The sequence below is a fragment of the Balaenoptera ricei genome, chromosome X, assembly GCF_028023285.1.
Source record: "Balaenoptera ricei isolate mBalRic1 chromosome X, mBalRic1.hap2, whole genome shotgun sequence".
Lineage (NCBI taxonomy): Eukaryota > Metazoa > Chordata > Mammalia > Artiodactyla > Balaenopteridae > Balaenoptera > Balaenoptera ricei.
The window spans coordinates 81,469,258-81,483,894 of NC_082660.1; positions in this window are offsets into that span (position 1 = coordinate 81,469,258).

Here is a 14,637-nt window from a genome sequence, read left to right on the forward strand (position 1 = left end):
TTAGTTATATAGGAAAAATACTCATATTTGCCTTAAAAAAACTTGACAGTCTAATTTTATAGATGAGATATACATATATTAACATTACAGGGAATTTTAAGATAGTAGGAACATTTTGTGGTATAGAAAGGAATATAATGATAATTATGTGGTAAAATTATTTTGGAAATGTCACTTAAAGGACTGATGGATGGAAGAACACAAAATGGAAACAAAAGGCTAGTACTATTATAGAAACAGGAATGCAGGATAAAAGCACTGAGGCAAAAAGAATAGGCTGTGGCACAGTGTACAGTCACAAATTTCATGTTTTATTCTATTAGCAAATGGTAGAGAAAAGTAAGATGGAATAAATATATAAAAGATCATTGCCTAATATAACAAGTATATATACACTGATGGAACACGAATATTGATTGCCTGGGCAGTTTTATTTTGTGTAACAAATACTCAAATATTAGGCTATCCAAGATGAAGCTGACCTTGATAGTAGTATATAATAAAACTTTGTGAATAAATTGTCACTGAGAAAATCATGTAAATATTTTAGGAAAAAATACCCTTGGCTTCCAGCCAAGATAGAGGAGTGAGGGTCAGGTTTATTACCCCTTGGAACATTTTTTTTTTTAATAAATTTATTTATTTATTTTTGACTGCTTTGGTTCTTCATTGCTGTGCGCGGCTTTCTCTAGTTGCGGCAAGCTGGAGTTACTTTCGTTGTGGTGTGCGGGCTTCTCATTGCAGTTTCTTCTCCTGTTGCAGAGCATGGGCTCTAGGGCATGTGGGCTTCAGTAGTTGTGGCACGTGGAGTCAGTAGTTGTGGCCCACGGGCTCTAGAGTGCAGGCTCAGTAGTTTTGGCACATGGGCTTTTTTGCTCCGCAGCATGTGGGATCTTCCCAGACCAGGCCTTGAACCCATGTCCCCTGCATTGGCAGGTGGATTCTTAACCACTCTGCCACCAGGGAAGCTCGGAACAACTTTTCAAAATGTGAAACAATAGTTTTAATATAATTAGTGTCAGGCAATTAAGAGCAGTGGTCATTCAGATAACTGAGATAATTTCAACAATTGTTTCTACTGTCTGGTTAGAGTTTCCAGGCTGTGGTGCAGTGATGGAAGAGCTCAGCGAGAGCTGCTGAACTGCTTGAGTTTAGGAGACAGGGCTGGATATCTGAGAGGCCAGGGTGGGTAGAGTTTTCAGATCAAAGTACTGGAGATAAAAGACCTGAATATAAAGATAACTCAGGAGATCTGAAAACCCCTTAGAGACTTCAACTGAATAGAATCAGCCAGTGCGTCTGTGAAGAAGCTACTAAAGCCCAGGAAAAGAACCATCTGAAGTAATTAGGAGGGTGGGAATTCTTAGTGCAAAACCAGCCATGAATAGTGCCTGTCCCCATCAGCCAGACTGGAAAGCATTATAATTCATGGGGTATCATATAGAATTCTTAAAATCATCTTGCTTTAGTCTTAGGTAAAGTTAGCCCAAGACTGAATGCTGTTTTGGTCCCATAAGACAAATCTTCAAAGCAAGACCAAAAAGGATCAAACTTTTTTTCCAGGTAACTTAACTCCATCCAAGAACAAACCTCCAATATATCCATAGGGATGCAGACAAATATCCGTAAAACAAACAAAAAAAATGTACAATGTCTGGAACCCCATCAAAATTACTGTTAATTAAAAGAAGCAAGAAAATATAACACATAATAAAAGGAAAAATCAATCAAAACTGACCCAGTGCTGATATAGACAATAGAATTTGTAGGAAAAGACACTAAAACCGTTATTGTAACTATATTCCATTTCTTCAAAACCTCGAGGAATTATTGCAAATGATATGTAAAAATGAAATAGATCTTCTATAGATAAAAACTACAATGTCTGTAGTGAAAAAAAAATACCTGGACATTACCAATGATAGATTAGACAATGCATAAAAAACAACAACAACAACAACAACAAAAAAAAACAGTGAACTTGAAGCCATGGGAAGAGAAACTATCCAAAACTGAAATACAGAGAATAAAAGGGCCAAAAATGAAAAAAAAAAAAAAAAAAAACAAGGAATATCAGTGAGCTAAGAAACAACTGGGAGGGGCCTAATAAATATGGAATTTGATTCCCTGATACAAAAAAAAAAAAAAGAGAGGAAATACATTTTAAGAAATATTTGAAGAAATAATGACTAAAATTGTTCAAACTGGAAGAAATTATTAACCCAAAGGTTAAAAATATCCCAAAAATCTCAATGAATCCTAAGCAAAGCACATGATGGAAACTATGCCAAAGCATATTCTAATCAAATTGCTCAAAATGACTAATAAGTAGAAAATGTTAAAATTGGCAGAGATGTTACATACAGAGGAATGTTTGTGGAGCAACATCTTTGAAGTGTTTGTTAAATCAAAAAATTCTCTCAAGTTTTTAGAGTTCCTTAATTCATGACATTTTATACACAGTTTTCTATTTATGAATATATGTGGCTTTTGCATAGAGAGTCCATTCTTTTGTCATGAATCAAAATAACCAGTGACCCACAAATATTTTTAAAATACTTATTTATATTACAGTGATTCTTAGCATACTTTAAATCAAAACAAAAGAAAAAAAAAACCTTTAGAGATATGCTTATGTATTAGAAAATGCCCTGGAATGGGAATCATGATGCTTGAGTTCTCATCTCAGCTCAGCAATTAGTTTTCTGTATAATAAATAGTATGTATCCTCAGCTATACAATAAAGGAATTGGATTAGATTGCCTTTAATATTTCTTCTTACTTGAAAACCCTGTGGTTTCATCTCTTGTGCCAACTGTCATACTGATGTGTGTGAATGAAAGCGAAGAAGACAATGAAAGAAACAGTCCCTCCGCTTAGTAGAACTACATTTTGGCAAGAAATAGATGATCATCAATAGGTTTAAAGAGGCAATCAAGTTATCTTCTAGCAGTTTTCATAAGTCAAGTATTTATGAGCTTTTCCTCACCTGCCTCAAAGCTTCTTCTTTAGCCTAATTCTCTATAGAATGAGCACATTGATTATATTGGGAAGATAATTTTGCTAACTCTCCTGTATGTTATAATTACAATCTACTTTGTATGATTGAAGTTATATACCTATACCTTCTCATCATTTCATAAAGAACATGGCATAGCTTATAAAATACAAATATGATAAGAAAAAGCAGGATAATATGTGAATGTTTCTATAGCTTTGTGAGAGCAAGAACAAGCAGTTTGAATAAATATCAAGCCAGTCACAGAGCTGTATATACGATATGCATCTGTTAAATGTTTGAAAGTACAAATGAACGAATTAATAAAAATCAGTCAGAACTCGAAGGAGAAAAGTAACTCAGTGCTACCAATAATATAAGAGTCTAGCTTTTGAGATAAGTATTATTTTTTTTAATTATTTGATATATAGTGAGAGGCATTTGTCATTAGAATAAATAAGTAAATAATTTATAATGATAAATAACCTCACTTCATGAAGAAAAAGAACTCCATAAGGATCAAGTCCACACTTTTTTCATTCCAGATTTGACAACTGAGACTGTAAGTATAGCTATTACAGTGCCTCTGTCGGAAGAAGAGGTTAACATTGAGCATTGTCGGTATCTTTCCAGTTCTTAGTACTCAGAAAGATTGATATGGTTTTAGATAAGCATAGTACATCTCGTGAAAAAGTGTTTTAGCCTCTACAACTCCAGAGAGATCTTGGAGAAATTGAAAAAGCACGTTGAAAAAAATAAAAGAGAGAAATGATAAAAAAGATAAATTAGAATAAATTTTTAGAATAACAGTTTAATAAATCCTCATTATATTGTCTTCAAAAATTTGTTTATAGTCTCTTAAAAAATAAGGCCGAATCTCTAAAATGCCTTTTCCTAATAATTTCTTGACAATATGTCAAACATATATAAAACAGTACCAGATTTTTAAATTTGAGTATTGTGGATACAGATATGGTACTGTGGAATTAAGCAAAAAGTGCTGTCTAAACAAAAAGATAATCTGTATTCTATTTTTAATATTTACTATTTATTTGAAAACATATATAATTCTATATATATACATAAGTGTGATCATGTCATACATCCCTATTTTTAGTGCAGTAGTTTCCCCTTGTATTACTTGAAGTATAATAGGTATTATTAAAATAATAAAATTTAGCTTTAACCTTGGTTTTTAGCTCAAATTTTCTATTCGGCTTTGGCTTTAGTTTCATTGTTTGCAAGTCTGATTTCAATACCTATTCTGACAATACTAAATGTGTATGTGTTGAATAGATTTTATGACTGTGTGGGGTTAATATCACACTGAGAATATGAAGGTCAATAATATAAATATGTCAGTTAGATTTATATTTATTATGTAACTATTCACATCTAGTTGTAGACAATTATTCTAGGTGTAACATATATTTAAAATCTTCTCTGCATATATATGAAAGTCTGTAAGGTGAAATATAAGATTTTATTAATTGTAAAAAGAGGAAAATGCTGCAATAATTAGTGATGATTGTGAAAGTTTTTAGTTTTGTTAAATATTTTAATAATCTTCAAATAGCAAACAAATATATAATATATTAAATGCTAATATTAAGAGACAGTGCATTACACTGATAACTTTACAGAGACATTTTTATTCTCTGAAGCTAAAAATATTTATGAAATTAAATACAGCATAAGGCAGAAAAATAGATACATTTTATGTCTAATATTTGTAGAATTGTTCAGGATAACAGCATTACATAACATTAAATAAAACACACTACAAAAACTATAATTTATAAAATTTTATGAAGATAAATTATTCTAAAATCATGTTCAACATCTGTTTTCAGATTTTAAAAAAAATTATGAAAAGTATAAATTGGAGTCTAAGATAGTGACACAGAAACCTCCTGAATTTACATCCTTTTGTGGTCACACTAAATATAAAGCTACATGCAGAACAATTCCTTCTGAAAGAAATCCAGTAACTATCTGAGCAACTACTACACATTGAGTGAACAAGAAAAACTTACATCAGAACAGTTAGAAAAGGCTGACACACTCTGGCTATAAACTCCACCCTCAACACAACTGTTATTGAATTCAGGTTTGGCTGCTTGCCACTTGAAATCCAGTACTTGACATACAAGTGTTGGTTGGAAAGGAAAGTTTGCTTTATTCAAGAGGACAGCAACCAGGGGAGAAGGCAGACTTACTTCCAAAAGCCAACTCCACACTGCTGATCAGGGGGCTAGAGCTTCCAAAGGCGAGTTTCAGGGGTGTACATGCACAGGGAGGGGAACAGCACAGTCAGCTCTGGCAATCATCTTGAAATTGGTCATATGGTGGTCAGATCAGCATCATCTTAATTGTTTTAAGTACAGTTAGTCTTCAGTTCAAGAGTCGGTTTGCTCTGATTTCCTTGAGGTCAGTTCACAAAATTGTGTAAGATGGAGCAGCTTATGTTACGGCTACAGTCTGGTCATCATGTAGTTAATTTCTTCCATCTAGTGGGGGTTTTACTATCTGCAAAAGAGCTCAAATTATATGGCTCAGGATATTATCTATAGCCCTTGAGGAGGAACTAAAGGTCCTCAGCTTTTTTTAATGGCTAAACTATATAACTATCGGAAGATTTTTTAGCAGAAAGTTTACAGGCTAGAGGGAAAGCATGGTATATTCAAAGTGTCGAAGAAAAACAAAACAAAACAAAACAAAAATCTAACAGCCAAGAATACTCTACCTAGAATAGCATTCCTTCATAATTAAAGGAGAAATAAAGAGTTTTCCAAACAAGTAAAAGCTGAAAGTGTTCATCACCACTAGACCAGCCTTACAATAAATGTTAAAAGGGATTTCTTCAAGTTGAAACAAAAAAAATACACTAATTAGGAATAATATGAAAGTAAAAATCTCACTGGCAAAGATAAATATATACTTAAAATAAGGATACTTTGATGATGTATTTTTGGTGAGTAAATCACTTATAAATCTAGTATGGAGGTCAAAAGACGAAAGAAGTAAAAGTAACTATAAATAAAATAATTTATTGGTGGGCATACAAAGTAAAAATGTAAACTGTGACATCAAAAACATAAAAGGTTGGGGGAGAGAGTAAGAATATAGAGCTTTAGTATGCATTTAAACTTAAGTTGTTATCAGCTTAAAATAGATTGGTATAAATATAATATGTTTTATATCACGTACAAGGAATCCTCAGTAAGGGTAACAGCTAATTTTTTCTCCTCAGAAATTATGAAGTTCAGAAGGCAGTAAGATTATGCATTCAAATAGCTAAAAGGAAAAAAAAAGCTATCAACCAAGAATTCTATAGAAAGCAAAATCATCTTTCAAAAATGAAGAAAAAATTTACAAATCCAAAGTTAAATAAAAACTGGGAGAATTTGTTCGGAGAAGTCCTACATTAGAAGAAATGTTAAAGAAAGTACTTCAAGCTGAAATGAAAGGACAGTAGCCAATTATTCAAATCCACATGAAGTGATAAAGGGAAATGGTAAAATTGTCCACATAGGTAAATATGAAAGATAGTAAAAATGTATTTTTGCAACACTATTTTTTTGGTATGAAAATAATAGTAAAATGGAGAAGAGAAGAAATGTAGCTTTATAGGAACAGATATTTTTATATACTATTATAATTAAGTGGTATTAATCAGGGCTAAATTGGTAAAAAATTAAGTTGTTAATTGTAATTCTCAAGGCAACCATTTAAAAATTCAAAAATATAACAAGAGAATAAAGAGAACTAAAATTTCACACTAGAAGATACACATTTATCATTTAAAAAGTAGTAATTGAGAAAGACAGGAATAAAATGTATACAAGACCTATAGAAAATAATGCAAAATAGCAATGTGAATCCTAACTTTCCTATAATTGCATTAAAGTTAAGTGGATTAATAATTTCTATCTAAAGACAGTAATTAGCAGAATTAATAAGAATAAAAACAGCAAGAAATTATCATGATTCAACTATATGCTGTGTAAAGTACTCATATTAGATTCAAAGACACAAACACATTGAAGGATGGAAAAGGATGAAGAAAAAGTATGCCAGGCAAACCATAAACAAAAGCTAGGCTATAACAATATCAGACTAAATTTAAGACAAAAATTGGTACTAGTGACAAAGGAAATTTAAAAATGATAAATGGTTCAATCCATCATGAAGATATAAACAGTATAAACATCTACGTACATCACAAAAGAGCCACAAAATACAAAAGTAAAAACTGACAGAATTGAAAGGGGAATATATAAATAGTATTCAGGAATACTAGTTGGAGATTCCAGTGCTCCATTTTTAATACAACAATTAGGGAGAAGGTTAAAAAGGAAATAGAAGACTTGAAAAACATTATAAAACAACTAGACCTAACTGATATCTATAGTGTACTCACTTAAGAACAGCAGAATAAACATTCTTTTCTAGGGGTTACTCTTCAGGACAGACCACATTCTAGGCCATAAAAAGCCTCCATACATTTAAACTATTGGAAGTCATAAAAATCATGCAAATTCTATTCTGCAATGACGATAAGATGAAATGAGAAGTGGAAAAAAAAAAAGGAGGAAATTTGAGAAATTCACTAATATGTGGAAATTGAAGCAAGTATTCCTACATAAAAAATGAGTCCAAAAATTACAAGGAGAATTAGAAAATATGTTGACATGAAGTAAAACAAGAACACAACATACCAAACTTTATGGGATGTTATAAAAGCAATGCTCAGAATAAAGTGTGTAGCTGTACATGCCTATATTAAAAAGGAAAAAAGGTCTCAATAATGTGTGTGTATACATGTATATGTAAATACATATATATGTGTGTATATGTGCATATATTATATATATATATATATATATATATATATATATATATATATATATATATATATATCTAGAGAGAGAGAGAGAATGGGAGAACAGTAATTGGTGTCAGCCATTAGACATAATTCAGTCCAGAAATTTTTCTTAAAATGTGCAAAAAAGGAGCAATAATAAGCAAAATATTCAAGGGAGAGTTTCTATTTTCAGATGGGTGATAGTTCAGCTTGTTTTTTTATTGTGGTAAAAAACACATAAAATAAAATTTATTCCCAACAAATTTTTAAAGTGACAGTACAGTATTGTTGGCTATATAAACTATGTAAAACAGATCTCTAGAAATTTTTCATCTTGCATGATTGAAACTTTATACCCATTCAATAGAAACTCCTCACTTTCCCCTTCCCCAGTCCCTGACAACCATCACTTACTTTCTGATTAGTTTAGATAACTCATGTAAGTTGAATAATGCAATATGTGTCCATCTGTGATTGGCTTATTTCACTTAGTATAATGTCTTCAAGGTTCATCCATGTTGTCGCACATAACACAATTCCCTTCTTTTTTTAGCTGGATGATATTCCATTAAATGCATATACCACATTTTCATTATTCATTCAACCATCGATGGCCATTGAGGTTATAGCAACCTCTTGGCTACTGTGAACAATGCTACAGTGAGTAGGAAAATGCAAATATCTGTTAGAGGTCCTGATTTCAACTTCATTGCATAAATATCAAGAAGTAGAATCTGGATCATATGATAATTCTATTTTTAATTTTTTTGAGGAACTTCTATAATACTTTCCAAAGAAGCTGCACCAATTTACATTTCCAGCAAAAGTGCACAAGGGTTCTAATTTCTCTATATCCTTGACAACACCTGTTATTTTTTTTCATTTGATAATGACCATCCTAACAGTTGTGAGAAGATATCTCATCATGGATTTAATTTGTATTTCCCTGATGATTAGAGATGTTGAACATCTTTTCATATGCCTGTGGTCTATTTGTGTGTCTTCTTTTGAGAAATGTCTATTCAGGTTTTTTGCCTATTTTTAAATTGGGTTATTTGTGTGTTTTTATTTTTACTTTTTATTTTTGCTATTGAGTTGTAGGAGTTCCTTGTATATTTTGGATATTAGCACCTTATCAGATATATGGTTTGCAAATATTTTGTTCCATTCTATAGGTTGCCTTTTCATTTTGCTGATTGTTTCCTTTGCTGTGTGGAAACTGTTTAGTTTGATGCAATCTCACCTTTCTATTTTTGCTTTTTTTGCTTATGCTTTTGGTGTCATATCCAGAAAAAATCATTGCACAAAGCAATATCATGAAGATTTTTTCCTATGTTTTCTTCTAATAATTTTACAGTTTCAGGTCTCATGTTTAAGGCTTCAATTCTTTTTGAGTTGATTTTTATATAAGATGTGATATAAGGGTCCAATTTTATTCTTTTGCATGTGGATATCCTGATTTTCCAAAACCATATGTTGAAGAGACTATCTCTTTCTCAATGTTTATTCTTGGAACCCTTGTTAAAGGTCAGTTTCCTGAATATGCATGGATATATTTTTGCTTCATCAAATCTGTTCCATTGATCTATATGCCTATCTTTATGTCAGTACGATAATGTCTTAATTACTGTAGCTTTTTAGTATGTTTAAAAATCAGGAAGTGTGAGGACTCCAGTTTTGTTTTTCTTTCTCAAGATAGCTTTGTCTATTTGGGGTCCTTTGTGGTTCCATATGAATTTTAGGATGTTAGGATGTTTGTTTCTATTTCTGTAAAAAATAGCACTGGGATTTTGCTAGGGATTGTATTGAATCTTTAGATTGCTTTGATTAGTATGAACATCTTAATAATATTGTTTTCCAATCCATGAACACAGGGCATCTTTTCATATATGTGTCCTTTTTAATTTCTTTCACTAGTGTTTTATAGTGCTCAGTGAACAATTCTTTCCCTTCCTTGGTCAAGTTTATTACTATTTTATTATTTCTGATGCTTTTGTAAATGGGCTTGTTTTCCTAATTCCCTTTTTCGGTTGTACATTGTTAGTGTATAGAAATGCAATTGATTTTTGTATTTGATTTTGTATCCTGCAACTTAATTGAATCCATTTGTTAATTCTAACACTTTCTTTGTGGAATCTTTAGAGTTTTCTACATATATGATTCTATCATTTGAGAGCAGAGATCATTTCACTTCTTCCTTTATGATATGTATGCTTTTATTTCTTTTTCTTGCCTAATTGTTCTGGATAGGACTTCTAGTACTATATTGAACAGAAGTTGTGATAGTGGACATCCTTACCTTATTCCTGATGTTAGGGGAAAATATCTTCATTTTTTACCATTGAGCATGATGTTAACTGTTGGCTTTTCATGTATGGTCTTTATTATGTTGAAGTAATTTCCTTCTATTCTTAGTTTATTGTGGGTTCTTATTATGAAAGCACATTAAATTTTCTCAATGTTTTTTCTGCATCTATTGAGATGATCATGTGATCTTAATCTTTTGTTCTTTTAATTCTTTTAATGAGAGGGTCCCAAACTTTTTATACCAGCTTTGTGTGTGGCTGGTTTCATGCTTGCCTGGGGTACAGGAGCCTCTTAACTGGTTCCTGAATTTCTCTCAAAGGGAATTGATCTAGGTATTGTTGTTAAATTTGTGTGTCTGTGGGAAGAAGGAGGTTATGAGGCTTCCTATTCTGCCAATTTGCTGACATCACACTCCTATTTCAGCTTATTTTTATTTTCATGAGAATGTTTCAGTAAAAAGGAAAAAGAAACAATTATGTATGTCAGGGGAAAATTAAAGGAGAAAAATTACTGAACAGGTAAGATACAGGGTATTCATGCATACTCCTTGTGAGGTCTGTCTCAGTTTTGCCTATTGTACTGGTGTGATTATTAATAGGGTCCTCTTACACTCTTAAAGAGTTTATTTTGATAATAAATTATGCAGCAATCTATCAGGAACAGATTGGATTTAGTCCATAAGTGGAGTACATGGCTGGAAAAAAGTACAGAGACCATTTTTTTCTATTTTTAACAAGAGGAGAATTAGAATATATGGATCACAAATATTAGATTTTTAGTGGTGGAATAATATGCATATGTTTTTCCATTACTTCTATTTTCTTAGTGAATTAAAAAGCAAGGTCATCAGCTGGGACTATAAAAGGAGAAGAATTCTTATGGATTCTATTAGAATGCAAATATTGTGAAATATTCAACTTAGAGAATATGATGATGAATTAAACAGAAAATTATTATAGGTATGCTGTGTAGTACTGAAAGCCTATTTGGAGTTTCAATATCATAGCAGAAACACATGGAGAAACAGATTTTACAACAGATGGTTCAAATGAAGAGACTTAAATGAAGAAAAGCTTTGGGCAGTGTTAAGAAAAATACCATGGAATTAGAATGTCACCCAGAGATAGTGCCAAATGATGAGAGCAGGAAATAATGCTAATGGGGACTAATTAAATATGGAACAATGAAGAAGTAATCACCTGGCAGAAGTTTTATTAGTGGAGTGACACAATAACTGCCGAAGATGTTCCACCAAATCTGTGAGTGATTTAGGACAAAATATCTCAACTTTTCTCCCTCCATGACCTTATCTAATGCCAGTACCTCCCATTGGCCAGAATCAAACAGCAACCACCTAGCATAAAACTTTCCCATGTGTCTGCCTTTCAAGACACAGAGTCAAATCAGAAATGTGAAGAATAGGCCTGGAAGAGGGGGCAAACAGAAAATCAGCATTAAGCTATAAATTGAATGTGGGATACTTTAGAACTGATATTTGTTGTCCTCTAGCTAATTTTAGCTGCTTGAATGCAATCGTGAAGTTGCTAGAATTTAATCCAAAAATAAATTTGGCTTTTCATTATTGATACCAAAGTGTAAACCTAAATTGTCATTTTTATTCAGGAATCATTGTAGTACTTGATTATTTTTGTTAGAAATATAATTTTAAAATTTCTGTAGGCCACACTTTAGTTTTCAAAACCAAATCAAAATAATGAACTATTCTGAGCCAAATCCAATTGTTTTAGTATCTAAAACTTAAAAATATAAGTTTATGTAGGTCTGCCACGTAAGAGTATGGTGAATTCACTCCAGAAAGCTAAGATCTCACCAATATGAAGAGGGGAGTATTTAGCATGAATCAAAGCAGGGAAAAGGTGGAATTTGGAGCAAGGACCAGGGAACTACATTGAGCTGGTAGTTATCAACCCCTGGTGTGAAGTTAAGGAAAAAGGAAGTATAGAGTAATTGATGGAGGCATTTAGGACCCTTCCTCACTCCTCTTCACATCATATACTCTTCTAGTTTTTCATCTGGTTTATTTGATTCCTTTATTGTTACTATTTTAAGTAAAACATTTCAATCTATAAACACCAAAGATTAGAATCACATTTGCTTTTCAAATACTAAGAAAATTTGATTCTATTATAAAGTAACATAGAAAAGCAGATTTACTGTGAAATTAATAAAGCTTGAGTTTCAGAACCCCTCACTTGAATAGGCTGTTTAAAGACCTTGTACTTAATTCTGTTTTAGTAATGCTATAATCTTTTCTTAGGGATCCCCAAATTATATAAAGTTCTGACTCCACAAAGCTGGTATGTTATTACTGGTAAAGTGTACAGAGCAGTTTTAGGAAATCTGATGCCAAATAGTGATATTTCTGGGAAGATTTCTGTATTTTCTTTCAAAAATTCGTGGTTGAAGCAACGATCCTCCCTTTGGGAGAATAAATACATTAGCCATATGCTTTTTTACACCTTAAGGATACAGATGCAGCTGCGTCCTCATTAATAATTCATTGGTATATTATAAAAAAGAGCGTAATGGGAGCTATATATTCAAGAAATCATATCCATACCACTTTAAGTAAAATCAGAATTTCAAGTATATAACGAAAAATGCGAGCCAAATCCTCTATTTTTTGTCAAAACATCTTTCAATATCATAGCACAGCCATCACAATTGAGTTCTTTAAAGCAATTTCAAATAAATACAAACTAGCTTGGTTTGTACACAATTTTTCAAAATTTTCCTTGTTAAAAGAAAGGATGATAAACTTATACAAACAAAGTAGTACACTTGCTGAGCCAAAAGGAAAATAGTTCAGTTTGATATGATTTAATTATGCATTTGAGCTATTTCAATCTTATAATTAAAAGAAGTGCTGAGATCACCTTGAATGACGTGTGCCATAATCTCTTAAGATGAGACAGAAGACTAACATAGTTCATCCATTATTATTAAGAAAGAGATACAATTAGCGCTTTCTTGAAAGTTTAAATATAATTGATTTTAAATGAAATAAGGCCACCTAAATTATATTCTGCATAAAGGATTGTAAATTCTGAAAATTCTCAAGTACACTGGATTATTGGAACCATGACCTCATTTTAGTATTCTTCTTGTAATGAGTACTGTATTACCTGAATTTGGTTATTAGTGAATTTCAATTTCCTATTATAAGAACTATCCATACATGTACTTTAATTTTTCTGACTTTCATGCCCTGTAAATCTGAGGAAAAGTTAGTGGTGATTCCAAATTACTTTTAGATTTGGCAAATCTTTTTTTTTTTTTTTTTAATTAAAAGCCAAAATTTTTTCTACAGTGAATAAGGATAGGAAAATAATATAGAAAGGTGAAAGGACATATTAAAACCAAAATGAACTTTAATTTGCCCTAAAATTACAGAAAAAATCAATGCCAACATCAACACAAAGTGATGACAGGGACATAATATCAAGATATAATGTGTACACTGCCTTTGCAAATCCCTGTTTTTAAGCTTATACTATTTGACTTTTATAACCTGTCATGCTCAGAACATCAACTTAGTAATAACTAAAAAAAGATTTTGAGTTCACACAAATATTCTCCCATTTGATACGTTGCCTCAGTTTTCTCTGAATTGCATACATTTCTTGTGTTACCTCAAGAGAGTTACTAATCTGAATAGAATTTAAGGATGACTTCACTAAACATGATATCTACTAATTAGATATGTAATATTTTATTTTCTAGACATAAATGGATCCCAAGATAATCTTTTCAAATAAAATACCTTCTTGATATTTAGGCCACTCGAACACCATTTAGTATAATTTATGTGTATGGGTCTAGTAAATAAATAATGTCAATAAGAGGTTTTAGATTTAAATATTATTTTGATGGTGGGATACAACACACACTCTTTACAGATTAAAGACAAAATTCTTTGTTACTTATGTTACTTCAAATGAAGTAAGTCTGTCATTCATTGCCACACAGGCAGGTACCTGGGGACAGGGTAGTGTGAAGCTAGAGCTGTAGGGAACGGCTTATATATGGCAAGCAGGATGGGGTTTACTTAGGTTTCTCAGGCTCCCAGTGGATTGGCTAATTTGAATATTTCTGAGAGCTTTAGGGCACAGGTGCTGTCCCTACTTGTCTAATACCTGGTCCTGGAGATTGAGAGCAAAGGAGGGTGGTTGAGGTATATGCTTAGTAGCCTCCAAAAATGGGACCCCAATAAGAGAAGGAGTTGAGATGTGTAAATAATGAACCTAGAGAGTTAGAACTTAATAAAGGATGTGATTGGGATGGGAGTTTAGCAAACTGCCCACAAAGGGGGATTGACAATTATTTGCCATGACTTCACAACCAAGTCAAAAACATGTGTGAAATATATTACAGAGCTAATACTTTTTTGAGGGTTAACTACATGTCAGGTACTAGTTTATGTACATTATATATATGACATCAT